The 25161-nt window shown below is 37.3% G+C and overlaps 1 protein-coding gene across 1 annotated transcript in view; it reads left to right on the top strand.

Moving 5' to 3' along the window:
* The window catches only part of LOC139729557 (uncharacterized), a 62676-nt gene that overhangs the window by 640 nt on the left and 36875 nt on the right, over positions 1-25161 (top strand). The gene's annotated exons all lie outside the window — the stretch shown is intronic.

Raw genomic sequence — 25161 nt, 5'->3', positions numbered from 1 at the left:
GTGAATATGTCAAGAAGTGTGGGATGCACGACTCTCGGCGTCGCTGTGGATAATTTCGCTGCATCGTTGATCTGATGCATTTGCATATCTTAGGCTGTGCAATTCGAGAAGCTGGAAGAAGAGAAGAGACATTGCTTATCTCTAATCTTCTTTTTGATTTAAGCAAGCTCAAATGACTCCTTCTGGATAAGATAAATAAATTCTTGATAAAGATAATAGCAGGTGCTACACATTTTAAAGTGAGATGTGCTTTCTATTTTCAATGGATTTAGTGTAAGGAGTCTTCAAGAGCTGATCAGGGATTATACGTTGGTCAATTCATAATGGACAGTGATTTATCATCGTCATTATTCAGGGCAGGAGACCTCTTGCATTCTTATTATCATCATGGTGCTAGTGGCGTTAGTGAATATTATGTGGGGGAAGGAGTGGGGCTAGGGGTGCGGGACTGCCGAGCAGGAGCACATTCATTGAAGCCTTTACGAGTATATTCTGAACATTTTCAAAGACGCACATCTATACTAGCAACACAGAGTGACTTCTATCTGGGAAATCTACGATTTCAGCTGTCTTCAGGCAAAGTGCTCAATCCAGAGGACATTCACATGAAACACAAGAAGGACGCTTCACTTCTTGTCATTATAAAACCGCACTAAGTTGAAACAAAATAAGATTAAGTTATCTTCATTCTAGCCTCATTTGCAATCAGCGAACAGACTGTGGTTTAAAAAATGGAGGCCCACTAGAAATCGTGCATCTTTATAAAAACAATAGCATTGTCGCGATTGCAGAGATTGTTATGCCTTGAAGATATGTACATGCTATGTTTTGGTAATGTTATTTTTTCTCTCTCCTTGTCTATCTCACTTTCTCTCTTTAGATAAAATATATAACTATACGCATACGTGAATTTCTAGGCGCCTATATGTCTACGTCTATACACCCGTTTGCATAACAACATTATCGAAATCGTTATATATATATATATATATATATATATAGAGAGAGAGAGAGAGAGAGAGAAAGAGAGAGAGAGAGAGAGAGAGAGAGAGATACATTTTGTCAATTGATATTCTCCTTCAGGAAAGTCAGTTACGCTGTTGCTCTCCCCTTTAATAAACGTACATAGGTTGATAAAAAAACAGATAAAGATATCAATGATTTTACGAAAGACAATACTTTTTTATCCTCTACCACATATGCACAACATATTTATGTTATATATATATATATATATATATATATATACATGTTTATGTGGTCTGTTTGAATTGGTGTTCCGTTTGTTTTATTTTGATCATGAAAGCAACACAACATTGCAATGCTACCTCTATTTAGTTCTCCTGCGGAAAAAAATAGTGATTAGCGGATGTATCGCTGATAGGGGATATGTCACTACAGATCAACTCAGACAATGCACTCTCACACACTTGCTACCAAAGGAACGACAAGTCATTTGTGTATCCAGTAAGTATGAAAAAGTTTAAGATTCGACCAGTGCTAGCAGACAGTTAAGATTTATGAACGGTTAAACACATTTAAAATTCAATACCCACCTGATTTGAAAACCAAAGGAGCTGTCGGAAAGTGACATGCAGGGGTGTCTATAAGCCCCATCCAGCAACTACTCTTTAGCGTTTGATGCTCTATACATCATTGTAATAAGAATATTTCAGTGAAGAAGGAAACACACGAAACTTTATCTCGGAGTGTTTCAAAAAACTTTCTTTCACCACGATGTTAAAAAAATACAAATTTAAAATGTTTTTTCCATGCTGGCGGAAAACAGACAAAGAAACAAGAGGACGAAACTGTTTAATTGCTCCAACTTGATTCTATGAAATCTAATCTTTCTGTAACAAGAACAGTCTACGCTGTTTCACTTGAGAAAGCTTCCCGTTTCTGTTTTTGTTCTTTGGCAATTATTCTTTTACACGTTAATTTCCTTGTGGTTTAGCCAATTCTTCCCACAAGGAACGTTATTTTTCTCTGTTATCTTTTTTTTTGTGTGTGCATGCAACGTAATTCACAGGATCTGGGGGCGAGTAAAAACGTGTGTTGTGTTTGTATCGCTACTTTCTCTGGTTTCGCATTTCTCTCCACTTACACGTTTATTAATCAACAAACAGAATTTCACAAAATCTCACTTTTCAACGACATAAAAGACTTTTTACCTAGAATCTAAAGAAGGAGAAGAAGAAGAACGCTTCGGATAAAACAAACGCCTTTATATATTTCAATGATTTTGTCATATGTTTATATGACAAAATGAAGGAACCAAATCAAATCAACAAAATGATCATTCACATTTCCTGAATATTGCTTTTCTGGTCTGACATCACAATGTCATTTGATATATCATGAGGTTGTCAAACGCAATTGATCATTCTTTTTTCTAAGTCATAACTCACAAATGTATTTGTCATTTTTATGTGGAAACTTTCAAGGATGCACTTGACTATTAACTGTGCATTCGTGAAACCCAAATAGATGTCTAGGGACAGTTCCTTCCTTTTTTAACAACTAAATAGAAATTTTGATCTAATCTTTCTCGCTTGAATACATAGTTTTCCCGATATTTGACTTTTCAGATAGTACTAGACATAAAACTCGAATTGTGGAAAAGGCAGCTGGAGAATACTGCAGCCAAAACTTGATATCTGGTTCGTGTCCGCTAGTAGCAGTTGTAGTGCCCCTGTCCTTCGGATGCGACTTTTTTGTTGCCTGCTATTAATCACTTTGACTTGCCGCCAAAATTGTCACGTACAAGACTCAACTTAAACAAAACAAGTCAAGACAAAGCATACGACGGCGACTAACTAATTGAAAAGCAAATTGTATAAGATTTGGATCTCTTACTTGTAACTGGAGAAACATTTTTTTGCAGGAAAGTATTACAGCTCCCAGCACCATTATGTGAGTTATCATTTTCTAATATCAAGAAATTATCTTCTCGACGAAAACCTTTGTAGACACTGCAGCAAGTATTTTCGTCATGAAACGTGAAAGAATTTGAAGTGTAAAATATTACCATTTCTCTACCGGAAGATGGAGTTGACATTTGTGAAATGAATGTCATATGGAATGTTATATAAATACTGTCGATTTAAGACATGATCATTGTTAGGGCGTGACATAATAAGGTGTAAAAATGCTTGACACCGGACATGTAAAACTACACTTTAAAATCTTAAAATTTTACGATGAACTTTGAATGAGAAAGAGTCAACCAGATTAACACATAGAGAAACTCAGACACACATTTACAATGAGAAATAATCGAATCCAATTTTCTTTGCTCATTTTTCGACTAAGAAATAATTATCATACATCAACGGAAGACTGATGATTTCCGGAAAGAGATATTTTGTTAGACGTCATTATTTCATTCCATTTTTTTCACACTCTTATTAGATTTTAACAATAGTACTGCACATTTACAAAAAAAAACAATAACAAGTTCATGGAAACTAACGTCACAACCGCACCTCTATACACAACTCTCCTTTAAGTAAGACGGTAAGGATGTTCTTTGTTTCGATTATATCCGTAGATAAGAATATCTAGGAACTGAGAGCACATTCACAGCCAACCGGCTTTTTTGCAAACACGATTATAGGTGTGCCGGCAATATCTGATCTTATCTTGAGGTTTCAGTCGGTGAATCGCTTTAAAGGGGAAATCCAGTCCGAATTCAAAGGGGGCAATCAGTCCAAATATAAGTTAGTCTGATAAGAAAGACTGAAATATTACGAGATCAAAGGTAAAATTCGGGTGAAAAATAAAGAATTTATGACATTTCTATTTTTTTTTCGAACATTTTCTAATTTTCAGGAAACAGATCTTAAACGGTCACTATATGAATGTGCAAATGGAAAAGTGAGCATATCATCCCATCACAACTTGCCATATATTATATATTGTACATAAAATTTCGAAATTTCCAGTTTTTCATTCAAATGCAATTATGCCCGAGGCTCAAATCCTGGTATATCTAACTGATCACTATTTTGAAGTTATTCAGCCAGGAATAACATCATGTTTCAGACTTCACTGACAGAAACATTGAATTTTTTTTTCTACACCCTCAGTGGAAAATTGAGAGGGTATGACATGGTGAGATCACTCATTTGCATATTGATATCCACTGTACAAGAAATGTTTTGTAGAAATTAGCAAAACTTCAAAATGTCATAACTTCCTTATTTCTCATCCGATTTCAGTCAAATTTTTACCGTTTAATCGATATTTCTCTTTTTTATCAGAAAAACTTAAATTTGGACTGGATATCCCCTTTAACTGAAACTGTCAGCTACTTTGCAATTCGTGTCATTCCCTTTTTTTGGGTGTGTATGAGTGTATGTGCTATGTGTGAGTATGCTCGCGTGCAGAAGAAATCATAGAATACTCAGTCAAAAAAAAAACCAACAACAACTGTGAACATATGTTAAGGTATGATAGCAAAGTAGAAATAATATGTTTCCTTTTTTTCAATGGGCATTTGAATTCAACTCGGAAAATGAGTTACTCGCAGATGGGAAAAAAAAAAATCATTTTCCCTACGCTCATTTTACGTCGACGGCCTTTTAACAATGTGGTGTTGTTTGTCTGGAGTAGGAAGTGAATACTCTATTTCTTTCTTAGGATGTATAATTGTGGTATTTGTATTTCTTTTTCGCTGTTGGTTTTTTTTTTCGTGCCTGAATGCATCCTAGTTTCGTCGCATGAAGACTTCATCGAATAGAGTGAACTCTTAGCATGTAAGCAGTAGTACTTTGCAAAGTTGACACCATAACTACCCCGGACACGTGTCAAAGATTTTGATTCACAGCTTCCGGAAAGTCACCTCAAACAAAAGAAGAAAACCCTCGAACAAAATCGACGTGTTCGTTTCTCTTGGATGGTGATGGTGATGATAATGCAAAACCTCTCGCGGCCAGTAGACAACCTTCGCGTTCATGATGGTAATGGTTATGTCAATCAAGTGGTTAGGAGTCGTTAAGCCTACCGTCGTTTTTCATTCCTTTCCGGTTTGTTATCTTAGAAGAACGATGAGAACAAAAGAAGATGAAGAAAAAAAAAACTATGCCAGAAAGCTTCATGGAAAAGTTGGCCGAAAACCTCTTACACGGTTGCCAATCGCGTTTTGTTTTGTTTTTTTTTTTTTGGATAATCGTGATGTTTTCGATGTGTTGTGGTGACGATGTAGGATTCATTGATCATTATAAGCAAAAAAGAAAGAAAAGAAAAGAAAGAAAGCCACAGGTACGTAAATGATGTGCATGAGAGGAGGAATGGGTAAAACGTCCACAAGTCCTTATTAAAACATTGAAGGAAAAATTGTATATCATTTATATCGTTCAAAGGAATGAAAAATGATAGTGAAGAGATTACTGTTACGATTTTGCATGGTGACTTACTAAAAAGGGATATAGCCCTTTTTTTCTATAAAGATCTGCAATTTTTCCATAGTCAAAGAGAAATATATACATGTAAAGTAAACTATTACCAATGTGTGCTGTATGTAATGAGATTCAATATGAATCTAAAAAGCCAACAACGAACGCACATTCAATATGAATCTAAGAAACCAACAACGAACGCGCTTTCAAACTTTTTTTTCGGCACTTTGGAGTTGCCAGTAAATATGTAGAGACTTTTAGTTTGAAAATAAGTGTCACTTTTCTTTAATTCAGGTCTTTTGACTAGTACTAAGCTGCAATATCCTGCTACAGCGTATGATTCACAAATATTAAATTAGAATGATAATTGTTTGAATGGGGGAATTTTTGACATCTGACAGGTAAGAATCTTGGATTTCATCCAGATTTCAATCCCATTTCAAACAAATCCCATTTCAACGACAGACATTGTTAGTAACTCAGCTTGTCTAAAAATGTTCAAAATACTAAATGAAACCTATTTTATGCGTTCTATAGTATAGCAATATTCCCTTAAAGGGGAAGGATAGTAACTGATCAGTGGGAATCAGTGGAAATGCTGGGAGATGATTGTTCCAATCCTTATGGGATTCATTCAAGAGTTCATTGTATATCTATTGTTGTGTGAAAATGATTTGCTTCAGAACTGTATCATATTGAAGTAATGTGCAGATTAATGCTCCGTCACTGACCAGGGACGCTAACCTGGAAGCATTAAACTGCACATTACTTGAATATGAGACTATTCTGAAGCAAATCATTTTCACACAACAATAGATATACAATGAACTCTTGAATGAATCCCATAAGGATTGGAACAATCATCTCCCAGCATTTCCATTGATTCCCACTGATCAGTTACTAGCCTTCCCCTTTAAGACAAAACGTGAAAAAAAAAAAAACGTGCACTGTGCAGAAAACCAGTTTACATGCATCATCAGTGGCAGATTCAGAGGACAGACCATAATATAGAGACTGGCATATAGCGCACAGACTGACATAACCTACCCGCGAAGAGAGCAACTGGAATTAGGACAAAACCATTTCGTCAGTATCCGGGACAATCCACGAAACTTAAACGGTCTGATTTGCCCTAAATGTGGCTGAAGTAACTTCCTGAAGGAGAGAGAAAAAAAGTGAAGTGAAAAGAGCGGACTCATCCATTTCATCTTTTTTTTTTTTCCACTGGTGGTGGTGGCCCATATTGTCGTTTTCTGAGTAGGTCAATGTAGAAGTGCTTGAATGACAAGGGGCCTTTAGTCACTTGATCGGCACAATATTGAATGCGTGGGTAAAAATCTGAATCTGAACAACCATTTTCCTTAACAGCTTCTAGGGCCATAAGGTCTCCATGTCTCAATTGTTATCGAGAAAGCCAGCTGACTACTACGCTTCAAGTGATTGCGTTTCCTTTTTCTATGGAATTTTTTTTTTTCTGAAATATATATATCTTATACTGCACTCCTTAAATAAGGAGAAAAGATTTTGAAGATATTATTAAGATTATCACAATATCTTTCGATTTTTCTTTGTTTCTATGTAGCGTTACTCTTAAATATCTTAAATTGATAGAAATTGATATGATTTTTGTTTCATATACTCAATAGATAGAAATGAATAGATATTTATTTCATGTATAAGAATATCATGCTTGTACCAATTGTTGATAAAATGTTACCGACACTGCAAAACTTTGCACTTTAACTTTGCAATACTACAAAATCGTATATGTGACCGTGCATCACAAAACCAACAAAAAGTCGCACATCCAGTTGATTTTACATGAGGACTCAAAGTAGGTGAAATGGGTCAACCAAGTCAATCTTGAGTTTTTCATAATTTCTGAGAGAACTATTCTTCTTTTACATTATCTTTCAGAATCTGCCCTTAACTAAAAATCCTTGTCTGGCGACTTTTTGTTGGTTTTGTAATGCAAGGTCACATATACTTCAATCATGTCAGTAGGCGTCTATATAACATAATTGATTATGTAGGTAAACTTTTTTGTAAGTTGGGTTGGCATATGTCACCCGTATTTCAGTTCTTTAGTATTCTCGATCTCGTTCTTTCTTGATAAACAAAGATAACAGTAGAATTGCATGGGCCCATGATAAACTTTTACACAGTACAATTCGCACTCTAGCCGTATTTGTTAGTTTCTCTTTCTATGTACACTGCAATCGGGTTTTTTCCGTGATTTTTTTTCAACACTTTCTAGTTCTGCAAGGTTATGACCAATCATAATTGGTCAGGAGAATATTACTTAGTTTAGAACTACTTGCCAGCTTGTGATTTATATAAAGAAACCCTATTTCCTTGTACTTTCCATGAATTAACTTTTATTGCTAAATACGTACACACACATACACTGCAAACAATGTCAAAACTAGAAATACTTCAACTTTATTAGGAAATGTAGTTTGTTTCAAGTACCGTCACTGAAAGAAAATGGACGCTTTAATGAATAAGATCTTACGCCTGAGTGGGATCACATTAGTGGCATACCAAAGTTCTCTTAGGGGCGTCACGTGCGATCCGCTCTCATGTTCAGGAGAAAAATCAACCGAGACGTTTTTTCACTTACCCTATAAGAAAGCACCGGGGAGTGTCATTGGGTATCCACACCTCAAATTTTGACAATTCCATTTCCTTGCACTAACGTCAACAAGATTCTAAAGTCGAGTCGTATCACATCCATTAGACGCAAAGCCTTTTTTAACTTTCCATTTTCACCCCCCTCCCCCTTAGCCTGTCTAGACTGTAGTGCGAAATGCTTTCACAGATGTAATGCAATACTCACGCCTAATGATGTATACTGGGGATAATCCAGATTTACATTTTCCGGAGGAAGTTGTAGAAGAAGGGGGGGGGGGATAAAGAAGCGACACATGTATCTTTTAGGAACAATCCCATTTACATCTTTGTATCAAAACACATCCTGTGTAAATCTGTCACTTGGTGCATAGCAAATGGCGCCAGCAAAAGTAGGGCAAGGTCGATGAACCCTGTAATAGCCATGGACGGGACATTGAGGAAGGTTCAAAATCCCACGATTTAAACTTGAAATTAGTCGTAACAAAAGTTCAAAAGTCTGTTCATGAATCAAGAAAAAACAAGGGATATTCAGCCCATGAATCTTCCCAGCCAACACTGATGTTGTCTGCTTTCTTTTCATCACGTCTCGGTTTGTCCTCAACGATAACGTAATATGAGTGTAATTTGAATTTGTGATTATGTACATACATTTTCTTTTTTAGTAGTATTGTATAAGCCTACAACCGTACACTATCCCCGTGACACTTTCACATAGGCGCAAATTTTGTTCTTTTGACAATCACATGCACATCATTTCAAGCGTCTTCAATATCACACTTTATGCATGCACACGTATTCTCATATTAAGATTCAATGATAGAGCGATTCCACCAAAACCTGATCCCCAACACTAACCTGCAGGAAACATATTAATTCAGTCGCATTGTTCGCTATTCCCTTCGGTATAGTGATGTAAACTGAGCAGACATTCTGTTCCCGATGACTATAATCCGTTTTGTATTCTAACCTCTAACTTACATGATTTCGATACAATCAGGCTTAATCGCATAGTCTTTGTATCATTTTGTGTCGTCCAACATATTTTCCTGCTTTGTATTCCCTTTTTATCATGATTATACATAAAATGTTTTTACCGTACTTATAAATAACACAAGATGCAAAAGGCAAAGTAATTAAACGGCTACTGAGAGGTCAGAAATATGGATTTCTATAAGGAGAGTCAAAGATTAGTTGTCAAATTGAAATAACTTGGCTCCAAGGCATAGATTCCTTCCTGATCACAAAATTGGTTAGCAGACATCTGTCTTGCTTCAGCCTAGAGATGTGCGATGTACGAGGCTGATGCATTTAGCAATATATTGTTTTTACATACGTAAACAATTGGGAGCAATGAGAGAGGGGGGGGGGGGGACCGTTATTCATCTTTCCACGGTAGAACGTTACTAAGATATTCTTCTGGTTTGGCTCAATTGTCAGTTGGCTTTTTTCTGATTTTCACATCTATACCGGGTGTCCCAAAAAAAGCGGAACGGTGGATTTTCAGTATCTTGCGGTCTAAAAGTTATATATCTTTTGACATCATTAGAAAGAGCATCTTCCGCAGAAGACTATGATACCAAAATCATCAAATTTGGTTCAGTACTTTTTATTCTACGCCAATTTCTGAAAATGCAGTCATTGCCAAATTTCGCCGGATTTTTGCGACTTATGAGATAATAATTAAAGTGCACTACGCGATCCATACGGTGAATATTGTGTAAGCTTGGTGATCCGTGTCAACAAAAGATACAGCTTTCACATTGGGAAACCCGTGTGTGTGTGTCTGTGTGTGTGTGTGTGTGTGTGTGTGTGTGCGCGCTCCCAATATGAAAGCGTTATCTTTTGTTGACATGGATCAACGAGCTTACACAATTCACCGTATGGAACGCGTGTCGCACCCAAATTATTATCTCATAAGTTGCAAAAAATTGAAAATGACTGCATTTACAAAAATTGGCGTAGAATAAAAAGTGCTGAACCAAATTTAATGATTTTGGTATCATGGTCTTCTGCGGAAGATGCTCTTTCTAATAATGTCAACAAAATGTATCACTTTTAGAACGCAAGGTACTGAAAATCCACGTTCCGCTTTTTTTGGGACACCCGGTATAAATCATATCTCTAATGATTAATGGCGTCGAGAGTGAGGGTTAAAGATGCACCTATGCACGATTGGTCCGCGTGGCGCCACAGAGACATTCTTGGCAGGGGAAAACGATTGTCAGAGTGTACGATCATTACCAAACTTTTCCACCAGTGAGCTCATCATCCAAACAGGTGTAAAAGACTTATTCCAGCATTTCGATTACCCTTCATTTATCGCCACTTGGCAAAGACATGCCCCACAGGTACTGACATTCATTTGCCGCGGGGGCACAGCTCATACATCAAAACTGCATCGTAAGCTCCTCTCGGATGATGGCTCCTCTCGGATGATGAATCCCATTATGGTGCTTGCTATTGTAGAGGGTGAGATCTTGCTGAATTTGAGAGTCAAGGTGTCCGGAAATAATCAAAAAGATTACCCTCCGAATGCCTACCATCAGGATATGAATCCTGCATGTTTCGTCCTCATTAGATAATTATATGATTGACACGGATGGCTGAGCGCGAGACTATTATATTAATTTCATGTGATGCTGCAGTTTCAGTGTATCCCCTTCTCTCTCTCTCTCTCTCTCTCTCTCTCTCTCTCTCTCTCTCTTTATACGTGAAATTTTAGTAGCGTTGCCATTGCTGCAGAATAATACTGGTACTCCGATATCGTCAGTTTGACGAATCAATTAGCAAATTCAAGGTCCGCTTAGACGTATACATGGACGCGTGAGTCGATCTGTACGTATTTCTAGAAAGATAAGTGATACAAATCTTCCGAAAACCATGTCCCTGATCTTTTCACTCTAGCTATGTAATTGTATACATACATACATGTATATGCATATATATATATATATATATATATATATATATATATATATAATATACTGTCAAAGTTGTCGCTTACGCCTACTGTTGTTCAAATACTGATGTTTTCATCGTGGCATACACAACAACAAACACAAATGCAAACTGTACATCTATAATCATGAGAGGTGATCAAGATATACTGTAGTAGTGGGTGCTGTTGTGTACTAGAATTATGTATTTTGCATGCATCTTTAACGTTCCATGTTTTACATGCTTCAGAATGTTCCTTTCTACCCAAAGTGGCGTACACCGTCTGCCAGAGCTATTCCATCTCATTACATAAGTAATTATCTTATTACAATAAGCGTGTACCTCTAATGCGCCATCTCCACTTGTTGAGAGATTATTGAAAAAGCATTGCTTTCACGAGGACCTGTGAAGATTCAACAGACTAAATATTTGGATTTTTCATTTAAAAAATCAAAGGACTCGCGCAATCGAAACCCCTATTCCTTAAAGGAGAAATCCAGTCCAAATATAAGTAGTCTGGAGATGGGAGATCTTGAGATGAGGTATTTGGTGCAAAGTTAAAAGTAAGCAACTAAAACTGGAATGCAGGTCAAAATTTAAAATGGAATGTAAAATTACCAGACTTCAAGGAGACCTCCGGATGATTTTCAGACCTTAAATTAGTTATACCGAGTGCAGTGTTTCAGAAATTATAGTGATTGGGATGAGGAATAGGAATGTTTTCAAAATTCATAACAAATTACAATGAACAAGGATGATGACATGGCAGCCTCACCATAAGAATACATGAGTTGGGGCTCAAGGAGGCAGAACAAAAGAAGAAGGCATACATAGATTCTACAACCGTGGACTTGTTAAGCAAGCGGTGTTGTAATGGAATTACACTTCTACGTTTCTGAAATATGCGAGGTTCCTATGTCATCAGCACTGTTCAGTGTACTTTGTATAAGATTTTTCAGAGTATTGGTTTTTCTGCTCAAGGACCACAATAAATTCCACAAATCTATACATGGAACTGTCGATTTATGTACTACCTGATGTGAAATTATGAAAATCGTCTGGAATACCCTTTTAATCCGTGAAGGAATATCCATCAGTATCTCGTAAGTGCAAAAATTCGATGTGTGTTGTAATTTTAAACCTTGTGAGATGTGAGTCTGAAAGCTTTCCAACAGATCTGATGGCGGAAACCTTGTAAAAAACAGAAAGTATTGGCATTATCTCTTTTGTTCAATTTCACTGGAATGGAAAATAGAGCTTCATGACATCTAAATTCGACAAACCCGCCGCGAAGTTTGCGAACTGATATATTAACATGGTTGATTTCATCTTTCCATTTCCGGAATATATGGCCATTTACCCCGGGTATAGCATAGTGGGCGTTAGTATTGCTCTTCTTAAGGGTTCTACCACTGCAGGACATTACCCCTGCATCAGCATTGGAGGACATTTTGCCTCCTTTATCAAAAGGATGGGGCGGGGGAGGTTCTTCTTCTTCTTCTTCTTCTTCTTCTTCTTCTTCTTCATCATCATCTTCTTCTCCTCTTCCTCCTCCTCCTCCTTCTGCTTTGTTTCTTCTTTTTCTTGTTCTCCTTCCTTTTCTTCTTCTCCTCCTCCTCCTCTTGCGCCCCTCCTCCTACTCCTCCTCCTTCTCCTTTTCCTGGTTGAAACCATAATCTGACTTTTGCTAATCACCTGAAGATAACCACGAGAAGTCGACATCATTCGTCCGTTGTTCGTAACTGTGAACAATGAACCGTGGAAGTCCCGTTTGGGAGCCCATATGGGGGGCATTTTCTACCACCATACTTTTTAAGAGAAAGAACATCAATGTGTTGAAGACGGTAACACTTGGAGGAATTGTCAAAGAGTACAATTCGGGGAAAATTAAGGCGAGGCAAGAATATTGGATGTCAAGATATAAAAAAAAAGAAGAAGACACGAAAGGAATGGACAAGATGTGATTTTATACCGCTATAACAGTGTCGACACCAAAAATTCTAAGATGATGTTTGAAGCAAATAATCTTTGCGCGTTCAACCACTTATCCGATCTTTAATATATTTCCCCGACAGTAATGGACATCGGAGTCCACACGCTTGCTTCTTGCATTCTTTTTTTTTTCTCCTATCTTTGAAAGGTAAGAAAATAAAGACATAGGCAAGGGAAGAAAAAACACCATACAGTACGAAGCATGACAGCTTCTTGATTATTCCATTCGGAAATGTAAAAGAAATATTTTCTCTTACATCGCCCCGAATGAAGGCACTCGAAACCTGGCGTGTGACGGTTGAACCCTCCGGCCATCAGAAACCTATTAGATTTGCACTCCGGGCGTCCAGATATTTTAGCTCCTCCCCGGAGATGCGGAGCTTAACATCCCTGCCTTAATACTTTTCCGGACAGATCAAGCCCGATTCAATTATTTGTCACGTTGTAGACCTCTCCCAGGTTTGGTAGATGAGGTGTGAGGTGCTGAGCATATTAACTACAGCAGTCAGGGATATCGCCGCTTCTTTTCGAACTGTCGTGGGGTGGCTACATTACCCCTCCCCCTCCGAAACAAACAAAAAAATATATATACATAAGAGGTCTGATGGGATGTTTGCAGTATGTATGGAGGGACATTTCGAAATCTGTCTCATATATGTGTGTCTAAATATTGATCGTGCAAGTTGGGCACACAGAAAATAAGCAATTAGCCTAATGTTACTAAAAAAGCAGAGCAGACAAGGAATATCAGGTATCATAAGGACAAGGACTATCATAGTGAAATAATGTGCACATAAACAAGCTAACGAACACGTCTGAGGTTATAAAAGAACAAGAAGAGTTATAAAACACAATACAATCCATGGGCTCGTAGAGGAGCAACGCTTTCTGTTATCAGTGTGATTATAATAATATGTCAGTGAGCTATTAAGGTACTAGAGGTGAGAGAAAAGAACCAACACATAAAATCGTGTTATCAGCCAAAAGCCCCCGGGATCAACACTCTACCTATAGACTTGACCGGAGTTGTGGAGGAGGGGTAGGCAAAATTAGCTGATCAAATACGTTAAGTTTGCCTGCATAACATTCTGGCTGGCAAGAAACTCTCACCGGGATAGAGCGCAAGATCGTTCGGAGTTAGTTCCAACTCCTGTCTATTATCCTCTGATTTGCTGGAGGTGAACAAAATCGAGGGTAAAGACGTGCACACAATGAGAACTTCCCCCGAGTTCGTAGATTTCTAGTTTTAGATGTTGCAAAGTAACAGATGTCAAAAGAATAGTGTCGTCATTATTCACTTAAAATGAACCATTCCATTTCAAAAAATTATGTCACTTTTGTAATAGAATGTGCCTCTCTTAGAACATACGTAGGAGTTGCAAATTGTGTACTGCCATCATTTATTTTTCTTTCATCTTGTTTATTACCTCAACTACCTCTGTAAGTTATCATTGTTATAATCATTATCATTACAAATCCTCCGTTGTCAGTTTCTTGCCATTTGTTATCATTACCACCATTGTTGCTATGAGCATTGTTGTTGTAAAATATAATAATATATTAATACGTGGGATAGGCAAATAACATCATTTTTTGATGAGTAAGTTTGTTGCGGTGGCATACAACATTACTTATTTATTCAATGTTATGCATTAACAACTGGAAGGACTTTTTGTGTGTTTGTGTACATATTGTTTGAAAAGTATTGTATAGTACGTATATAACTAGCATAGATATCATTAGCAGGAAATGAGATAGAAAAAGACGCAAACATATTACGTATATATACAAAAATAGACATCATATTATGTGGCCATAAGAGGACTTGTGACAAATTATCTGATGATTTCACAGTCGATTACACACGGCCATGAACTGCAGTGTGATGCATGTTTTCCTTATTTGGAGTCTGGTAATAATAAGCAAAAAAAAATCGTAATCATGCAAATGTGCAATGAAATGGTTTTTCTCATGGCTGTCACGAACCACTTTAATCATCTCCCCATGATGGTTGCTACGGTAGTGAGAGTCTAACATTATTACATTAAGGTAATTTGTATACATGTACCATATACAATTGTTGTGTTAACTGTTATGATAGAATAACTTCATAAAAAGAACCGAAGAAACAAAGATGAAGAAAGGCTTTTCCTAAAAACCGAAGTGGACATTACCAACATTGGTTGTTTTCACAGAGACCAACTGGTCGTACATCGACAATAAAATATGTGTTTCTCTGCAAATATCTAGATAAATAAACAAATGAAATAAAAAGGTTTGTGGTTTTATCATAAAAAAGTCATGAGAAATTGTTAGAAAAACTCAAAATAAACTGGAAGAAATGAAAAAAAATCAAATCTCAAAAATCCCCATCTTAAACTAGATCCTGCGTGCGGAATAGACAGACTAGAAATGTTTTCAACTTCGTACCTTAACTCTTTACGTGCCATGGTGTAAACCCCATATGTCAAACTGTATGTGCCATGTTATTCTGAGACAGCAACGTAGTCATGCTTTGGGGGAACATTCTGCTTTTCAAATCTATGTAAGTTCAATAGATTAGTGTTACCTGGACATGTAATAAGCAAAGTTGGCGAGAAAATGCCAAGCTTTCTTTTGATGTACATTGTATGACATTCATGCATTGAATGATCAGTAGGTACATACTGTAAGAGGGATGACTTTTGCACACAAAACAGCGACTGAAACTTAGGATATATTCGCAAATCCTGTTGGGAACACCACTTGATTGCCAATCACCACATAAAATGCAAGCTATATGTGACAGGAATAGAATCGCGAGAGACATTCCCATTGTGCTGTGGCATTTGGCTATTTATCGATCGGTTTGGGCGGCTTTGTGGTTTGAGCAAAATATGCGAAGTTGGCACGCCGTCGACTGAGTCGGGCGTGCAAACGTGGCATAGAAAGGGTTGAACAGTGAAAATGTGCGTTCTGCATATACGTTTTATATTTAACAGGTTTTAACAGTCAAAACAATTTGCATAATACGTATTGTATTTAAATGCCTATTTTGATGCACTGATGCATCTAAGTTACAGCTTCGATTTTTGGAACAAAACAATGTTTATCTGAAGGGTGCTTTCTGAGGGCCATGTTTTAGAGGTTTTGAAGGGGAAGCACTGCGGTATAGTGAATAAAACTCTTGACTTTGAAACGGAGGTTCGGGGGGTCAAGTCTTGTCAAGTGCCTACGTCCTTGTATGAGATGATTTTACTATTCGTATGCCACTCTTTATCGACCCAGGTGTATAAATGGGTACCTGACAATGCTAGGTAATAATAATGACAGGGCCCTCTGGAAGAACAGCGCTAACACTGAAGAGGCAAACCCTGGGAAAATATATTGTAATCATTATCATCATTATCATGGATTCTTTCTTCTTCTTTCTTCTTTTTTTTTGGGGGGGGGGTCATCAAAGAATTATTCATCCCTCAAGAGCTTTGAATCCTTAAAACGTAAAGATATTCAAAGCAGGCGATTGCTGTATGGCGACTTTATCCGTTTGTTGAGGTAAAGGGCCACTTCCGTTGAGAAAAGTTTGAAGGTAACTGAATTTGTTGAATGTCGAGAAGGTTTCCGGTTCGGGATATTGTGATGTATTAATGTATTGTGAATGTAGGTTGTTGCTTTTCTTTTTTTCAAACGTCTGTCTGCAATCTGTGGAGACCTTTATGACAGCAATTCTTGCTGCGTTTTAAACATTGGATACTACAACCACACATGTGGTGGACTTCATTTTCCTGTTATGGATAATTCGGAGAAAGTAATGTGTCTGTTTTTCACGAGATGTTGATCTCATAGTGGAAACCTTAATAGCTTAGCTTTAATACTTTGCTTTAGTGTCTAGCGTGCTAGCAGTAAAAAAGTTGTTACAGTGACGCATTGTCGGTTTGTAGGATATGTGATTCAGAGAGAAAAATTAGTACTGACTCAATGACGACAAAATCTATATATCAACATTTAATTTGCGACATCTATGAAAAACAACAACTGCTTAAATCATGAGACTGTTCTGGTGAAGGATGCCTGATGTCTGAATAGACATCCCATTCTGTGACCAGTACCCACTAGGTATTGTCAAGAATCCATTCTACAGAAGGAGAATATTTAACTAATATTTGATGAGTGGAAAAGAAGCCAGAGAGGCCGGATGCAGTCCACAAGATAATGTATGTTTTGAAGACATAATTCATACGAAGCGCCATCAAGACACCGCTTTAAAGACACAACATGTTTGTTTCTCCGGAAGACGTCAAGGCGCAGAGTGTTCCTTTTCATCTTGAAAACGCCCCCCTTGGATTTGGTTTCCCCATTTTATATCTGTTCATTAGCGTTAGATTATACGCTTATTACCAACATCACCAAACAGTGTACACGCTGGATCGACCTAACTGACACATGTTACTGACACTTAAATGGAGCGGTTATGTGCTTCATCAATTTACAATTCAAGACTCCAAACATAGAACTTGATAGTCAAACTCAACAACTGGCTACCACTATTTAACCGTTTTAGAAGAAAAGTGTTCTCTTTTCCTCCCCATCTCTCTATTAAATGCAAAACGTAGATGAAGATGACCACGGAAACATAATACGCAATGATAAAAGAATAAGGACATCACACTGGGAGCGGAGGAGAGAAAACAAAAGATCCTCCCTCTACCAGCATCGATTAGAGGCGCACTTCATTTCTTAAGTCCATATGAAACCGCATCGATTCGAACATACGAAACTGCTGCGAGATGCGAACTCGAGATAAATATATTCGCGTGATACAACACGCGCCGAGATGGTGAAGGCATCGATCCGAGGCGTTTGCCTCCTCACAAAGGCTTGTTGAATTTGGTGATGCGACTTTTATTGGCACACTGTCTTCAGAGAAGATCCTGCCAAGACGAGCGAGCGAGCAATGGATGCTGTTGTTAAACTTGTTAAAAAATGCGGTTTTCTGTAACCACTGGAGTTGGCATCCAGTAAGAAGCCAGACTCTTTCTTTGTCTGGTGACTCAAAGAAAACCAAAAAAAAAAAAGAAAAAAAAATCCTTGCAAAATATTCTTCAAGATCGGGCAGAACAGACGAAAAACAAAGACACGTCGAATCGATTTAGTTTAACCTAATGCCAAAACGCATCAATCAAACACACTCGCATATTGCTGGTTTTTGTTTTGGAATTGTTACCATCTCATCCCCCAACACCCCCCCCCCCCCCCCCCCCACACACACACACACACAAACACACACACACACACACACACACACAACGAATAAAGAAAAATCAACTTTTTTTCCGAAGAAGAGCAATAACACATATTTCATGAATCATCTGGTATCAGCCAGGCAAAAAATGATGTGCAAAAGTAACATGTAAAACCACTGGGACAAAAGATGGGAGGATCCTCAGATAAAGAATCTAAGAGCGCAAATGACAAAGAGAGAGAGAGAGAGAGAGAGAGAGAGAGAGAGAGAGAGAGAGAGATAATAAAAAAACCGTGTATAGATATCAACAGTATGATGCGATATAAATGCTGATAACAGTCTGTGTATTAATGTTCATGAAAGAATATACATTGAAAAGACGGAGAACAACAGATTGTGACCTAAAGCGGTAATGACACGAGACGGTTATAGTGCAGTATGCGCTGAAAAACAAACAAGAAAACAAACAAAGAGATAGAGCAAATATCTTCGAAAGGGATGACCTGAATGCTGATGAAGAAGCTTGGCAAAAGAAAATGTAAATGCGTGCCTGGGCACGTACGTAACGGGGGTAGAACGCGCTTTTGTCTACGAGTCCAACGAGCTGGAAAGCATGATTATAATACCCATACTGGACATACATAAAGAGTTTGAAGAGTCAAAGGCGATCCCAGCTGAGTGGATGGATGAATTTCATGAAGACAGGGACAATAAGGAGATCACTTCCCACACAAACACAAAGGAATTTAAAGGCAACGTATTCTATGAGAGATCAAGGCAAATTTTACCTTGGTCTGTTGATACGATTACGATACTATTTTGAAAGACTAGTATTCATTTCAAAATAAAACAATGTTTTTTAATTCAAAGCATCTTGGATATAACAGCGTCAAGCATGCTAGCACTACTTAATATGAGAGAGTACCCAGGTAGCATGGACATGTACTTTCAGGATGGCTGGCGAATATGCTTCGATTCTATAAATAAATAAAATAAAACTATCCCGTTTGCGTTCATCACTGGCTCCTGAGCGATGCATTAAAAGCACACGAGAACAAATGTATTGTCCAATCCTCTCGTGTTGTATGATTTATTTATTCATTTATTTCAGCTAATATACAAAAAAAAATACTCCAGCACAATGTATAAATACGAACATCACCTTATTTCCGCACAGATATAATTCTGTTTGTGGTAGATAAAGGATATTTACGCCGTCTTCGCCTGATGGGATCTATGAGTGTGCGGGAGAAAGTAAAGACAATTTAGATTTAATGGGATGAAGCTTAGACAAAGCGCATTGTCATCTCTTTGTATTTCACTGCCTCAAGTTTTCTCGATCCACGGGAGTGCTATATGGTGATATAGACAGCAACTACGGGGTGTATGGAATTTCTATGATCTTATCTATCTACATGTTTATCTATCTGAGTATATAAGTATATATATACATATATATTTATGTATATATATATATATATATGTGTGTGTGTGTGTGTGTGTATTTGTATATATGATGTAGAGTTTATGTAATAGATATAATATATTAATTACATAAACTCTTCAACATATATGTAAATATATATAGAGAGAGAAAGAAAGAGAGAGAAAGAGGGAGAGAGAACATTATCATATGATAATATTATATTTTCTTATTTAATCTATCTGCACTGACGTCAGCATTCCAGACTATTCCAGTCTGGAAAATGAATATTCAGTATTCCAGAATATTCATTTTCTTTTGCTTTCTTTTTTGATGTATTTATTGTGTGAATCGTATGCTTATGATAATTATCTAACCGTTTTATCCTTTGTGTTTGTTGCGGTCAGATTGCAATACCCTATCGTATCGCTATCATGATTGTATCAAGCATTTTCTACTAAAGTTCTTTTCTGTTAGCGCTTTTTATAAGAAAATTGTAACAATAATCATGCTCTGAATTAGCACTTGTGGAGAATTATTAACCTTGTCTTTCTCCCTCTCTTCCGTAAGTTTTCAGATTAAGGTTTGCCCTTACTCTCAGGCTTACAACAGGAAGTCATTCGCCATATTTCATCTTTCCCCCTCCTTTCCTTCCTCTTCCTCTCTCTCGGTCTTCCTTCCCTCTCTCCCTTTCTTTTCTCCTTCCCTCCATCACACTCCTCTTTCTCTATATCTTCGCCCACCTTATCTCTTTCGCTTTACCATTCCGTGAGTCCAATATGATTTGCTCGATAAATCCATTACCCTTGGCGGAAGCGACAATATCCCATTACATCTCAGCTCAGCTCATGAACAACACCGCACATGTAGGTACTACTACAGGTTATAGGAATAATACGTTACTCTACACTGCATGAACGCAGGGTGATAATACTTAACATCACGTCACGGTTACTCCATGACAGCTACATAGCAATGATGTGATGCGTCAACAAACATGAATCTTCTAACAATTCGTTATCAACTCACACTTCGCACTGTCAATTACAGACACTTTGATGGCAATACTGTGACGTTTCGTAAACCACTCTAGATCGTATGTGTGAACCCTGTCATCACGGCTATGGGGCCATTTACAGCATTTTGTCACCCTTGACAAAATAGATGTGTGCAGTATCTTTTTCGGCAGTGTGCAATACCGGCGAATTAGTGGGCTATCTACCCTAGTCTTAGACGAAGCTGTTCAAACAATCGCGGGGAGAAGGGGAGACAAAGTTGGCGGATCCAATACGGAATGGGAGGAGGGATGCCCGTAGATTGGCAGAGAAGTACGGCAAAGTACACACAGGAAGATATACGGGTGGGACTATTGCCGGAAGAACTTAACAATAAGTTCACTCTCCCTCAGGGTGGGTTTGTGTGTACTTATGCCAATACTTACAAGGATCATCTAGAGGCGGAACGTTCTCAAAGAGACAGACAAACAGACAGACAGATAGACAGAGACAGGAGTAGAGGGGAGATGGAGAAATAGAGAGAGAGAGATGCAATATAAGAAGGATAACATCAAGAGCAGATTGGATATCTTACAAAGATAAGAAGAAATAATCATTATCGTCCAGACAGCAAAAGAGAAAGGGAGAAGGACCGTCGTTCTATACCTTGAAAAGGTTCTACGATAAGACTCTGTTGACATTGTGGTGGAGAACAAACTTTCTTTTAAGAAGAACCCATCATATTTCTTTACCATTTATACGTAGATTGAAACTTTCATAGACTGACCACCATGTTCTGTATGTTTACAATAATTCATGGTGCGTCCTAGCTTGATATAATGTATCATTCTACTTTGTTATTTTTGATGTATTTTTACTACAAAAAAATATGAAAATGAATTGAAATTGAAAATTGAAATTGAATTGGGCAATAATGCACCTACAATATGTAAACGTATTCTCTTCTTCCTACTGATATCAACGCAGACAGATCTTAAATCATCAAAATGGATTTATCCAGATAATAATAAGTAGTACATCATCACGCTATGCATCTCACTTGACTATCGTGTGTGCGTCAATTATAAGTGACTCTCAAACATGAATATGTCATGATTTTCTCTTCCTTTGATGTTTGAGCTGGAGACGAAATTTCTTGCATGTTCTTGGTATAGATTTATTGGTTGGTTTGTATTTATTTTGGTCATAATAAAACAATCATACAAATACAACAATAAAGAACAAGAAGAGAACTTATCTCTCTTTATATTCATCGAAAATGCCCAGTAGAGTAAATTTGAAGATGGAGTAGATTTTCACTTGAGGTAAAACCGAAGCCAGAAAGAGAACAAAAAATCTAAGAGAAAGACAGGAAATTCACGAAAATAAATTTGAAATTATTTGAGTGGCGTGTTATCGTCTTCTGGAGTTCAACAGAGTATCTTGCCCCACGTCCTCTCGTGGAATGTCCGTCTCTTTGTATGTTTCGGGCTGGAATTCGCCCTGGAAATGTGGATTTATAGACCCTCTCAACAATCATTGGCGGTAGTATGTGAGGTATGGGAATGTTTGTCTATTACATTTCGAGTGCTCGTTGGAGAGCCAGATCATACCGTATATGCGGTCTTTGGCCCCATGCCGAAGAAATTGTTTGTTTTTATTTTTTCTAGCATGAGAATGGGTAATGTCGTTATTATTTGAATGAAATAAGACAGAGTAAGGACTCGAAGCTGAAATGTAATGTTCTCAGCTGAATAAATACATCGTTCTTTTTCCAGACTCAATTTACAGAGAGCGTTTTCCCTTTTTAGCACATGCATTAGAAGTAAATGCGCGTTCTGCTAAATGAGTATTTCCCATGAATTCTATACTTGATATATTTCGATTTATATAATTTTTGCTGCCGTGGTGATGAAATAGAATGCCCCAACGGCGTGCGCTAAACTCCCATCAGCTTCCATGCGCCCGTATCGTGCAGAGAGCGTTGTTAAGAAGCTCGATGTGCCGGAATGGTAACAGATCAATTATATTGGACTCCCGGAAAAATTCGCCCGCAAATAGACTCAAGTCCCATTGATTTTTCACCCTACCTGACTACATTGCTAGCGGCTACGCGAGAGATGACTACAAAATTGATGGGTCTGTCATAGATAGAATTTGGAGGAAGTAGGCCTACTTGTAGAGCTTCGAGCAGCTTGGATATAGATCTTCAGAATATTATGAATGTAGGGGCAGTTTTCATTGATAGTGATTAATATATTCATTTGTTATATATATATATATACATATATAGTGTGAGTCGTGTGTCTTCAGCTACTGAACCCCTGGGCCGTCGCATCTTTTAGGAGTGTGTATAACGAGAGTAAGGAGGCGGTAGACGTTGCTTGGAATCCTCACAAATGATTTTGCTTCAAGCTTTCGGGCTTTCTGCCCTTTGTCAAGACTGAGGACATATCGGACAAAATACAAAACATGGATATCATAAGAATTATGCAAAAAATAATGATGATCAAAACAATAGTGAAAATAATAACGACAGTGATAGAGGCAGAGACGGCAGAAAATGAATACACGGATGGGAGTGTATATAGGCCTATGCATCAATCCTACATAATATAGCTTGCATACATACCATCACAAACAAGCATACATAATATTATAAGCATTTACAAATACGTATGACTAAACATCTGGGCACACACATGTACAAAAAGATACCGATATGTACGCACAAACACACGTGTGAATCTCCTCGCGTATGTCAAAGCAGGCAAATATAAACAAAAACGGCAAATAATGAAATCATAATAGTAATTAAATCAAGGAGTTTATGTATAAATAAACGGAACGTATATATATATATATATATATATATATATATATATATATATATTTATATATAATCAATTTGATGTTGTACATACGTACATACAAAATAAACTCTGCGACAAACACTCAAATGGGTTTGTTACTTGCGAACATGATATTCATGGTATATATACATTCAGCGGTATTTGCGTGTGTATAATAGTGAGAATCCCTTATAAAGTTTGAAGATGATTATGATGTAAGATACTTAAAAAGGATACTTTTTCGTCCCATAATACTTGATTTCATTTACTGATAGGGATATCACATCACATGTTATTTTAATTCTCTCTGTGCAATCAATCGCTGTTTTTCATTAATACGCAGACATGTCATTTTGGAGTGCAAGTACTTCCAAAGCAGTATATATCTGAAACTCAGATGTTTATCTTCGACTGAACGCAACCCGGTCTTTTACCCTTTATTTCCCTTTCTTCTTGACGATATCGGTTACGGCTACATTAATGATCACTGTTTAATCTTCATGCATCACACTTGATGTAACTTCGGGAGAAAAAAAATCCAGTCAAGGGCCAGCTGTGGCCTTCTATTTTCTTTCTCCAAATTCGAAATTCGTCATCAATTTTATTCCTTTCAATACATCTTTTCGTCTATAAGAATTCATGGTTTAAAGCAGTTTTCGACGTTTCTCCTGAAAGGAGGGGCAAGAATATGTCAAAAAGATTGCTTAATTCAAAGAATGAACTTGTTTTATTGTCCTTCAAGACCAGAAGAATCTTTCTGTGTGTATGTATATAGTATTTGGTTATCTTAATGTTTCAACCGTTGCCATGTTGCTTATTGTGTATTCGTTTTTTCTAAAAACGACATCACAAGGATAAAAAAGGATACTTGCAAAACAACAAGTCACCATTAATATTCTTCGTGAGATCACTGTGTGTGTATGTGTGTGTGTGTGTGTATGTATGTTTTGTTTGTTTGTGTGTGTGAATTGTTATTCACGTACTTTCGCTTCTCACATTAATTTAGTTATACTATGGGCTTCAAACTGCTTGGTCCGTGATGTTGATGGGTATAAGTTTTACAGAATCCTATAATATTTAATTGGTTTTCATTCTTGTCTTAAAAGAGGTCTAGAAGGGGTTTTATCCCTTTGTGCTCCTCACCCCCCCCCCCCCCCCGAAAAAAACCCCAAAACAACAGCAACTTGAAGTGTGCTATACCAAAAGTTGAAACGAAGCTAGAACGTTTTATGCCTATTATATGGAACTCCCCACTGCAAACCATGTAATGATTTAAGCATTTCTTTGCCAGCTCAAATGTTCTGTTAACACTGGCCACATGTTATTTTACAGCTATACTTTATTGACTGGCGGGCTTCTTTTTTTTCATAGGGCGTGGTGTCAGATATCCACTTTTTTTTTTCATTCAGTTGAATTTGCTGACACCATGAACAACTGTTATTGTGGATATTGTTACTTTGTCGGCAGTTCTTTTTTTGTAGTTAAGTTTAGTTTAGTTTGACTAGTGTTAGGTGTAATTGAGATGTATCATCTATTCATACACCATAAAAAAATGCTGCACATTTTGAATAATATGTACCGGTTTTCAATACGCCGTTCGTTATAAACTACAGTATCTATCCTCAAAGGAAGGAAATAATAAAAAAAAAGACTTTGAGAACGTCAAAAATGTAGGCCTAGTAAATGTAGAATGATAACAAACAAT

The sequence above is a fragment of the Diadema antillarum genome, unplaced genomic scaffold (assembly GCF_040938485.1).
Source record: "Diadema antillarum isolate AM-2024a unplaced genomic scaffold, OU_Dant_1.0 seq00000246_RagTag, whole genome shotgun sequence".
Lineage (NCBI taxonomy): Eukaryota > Metazoa > Echinodermata > Echinoidea > Diadematoida > Diadematidae > Diadema > Diadema antillarum.
Note: the sequence above shows the minus strand (reverse complement) of the source record. Positions and strands in the feature narration are given on the sequence as shown.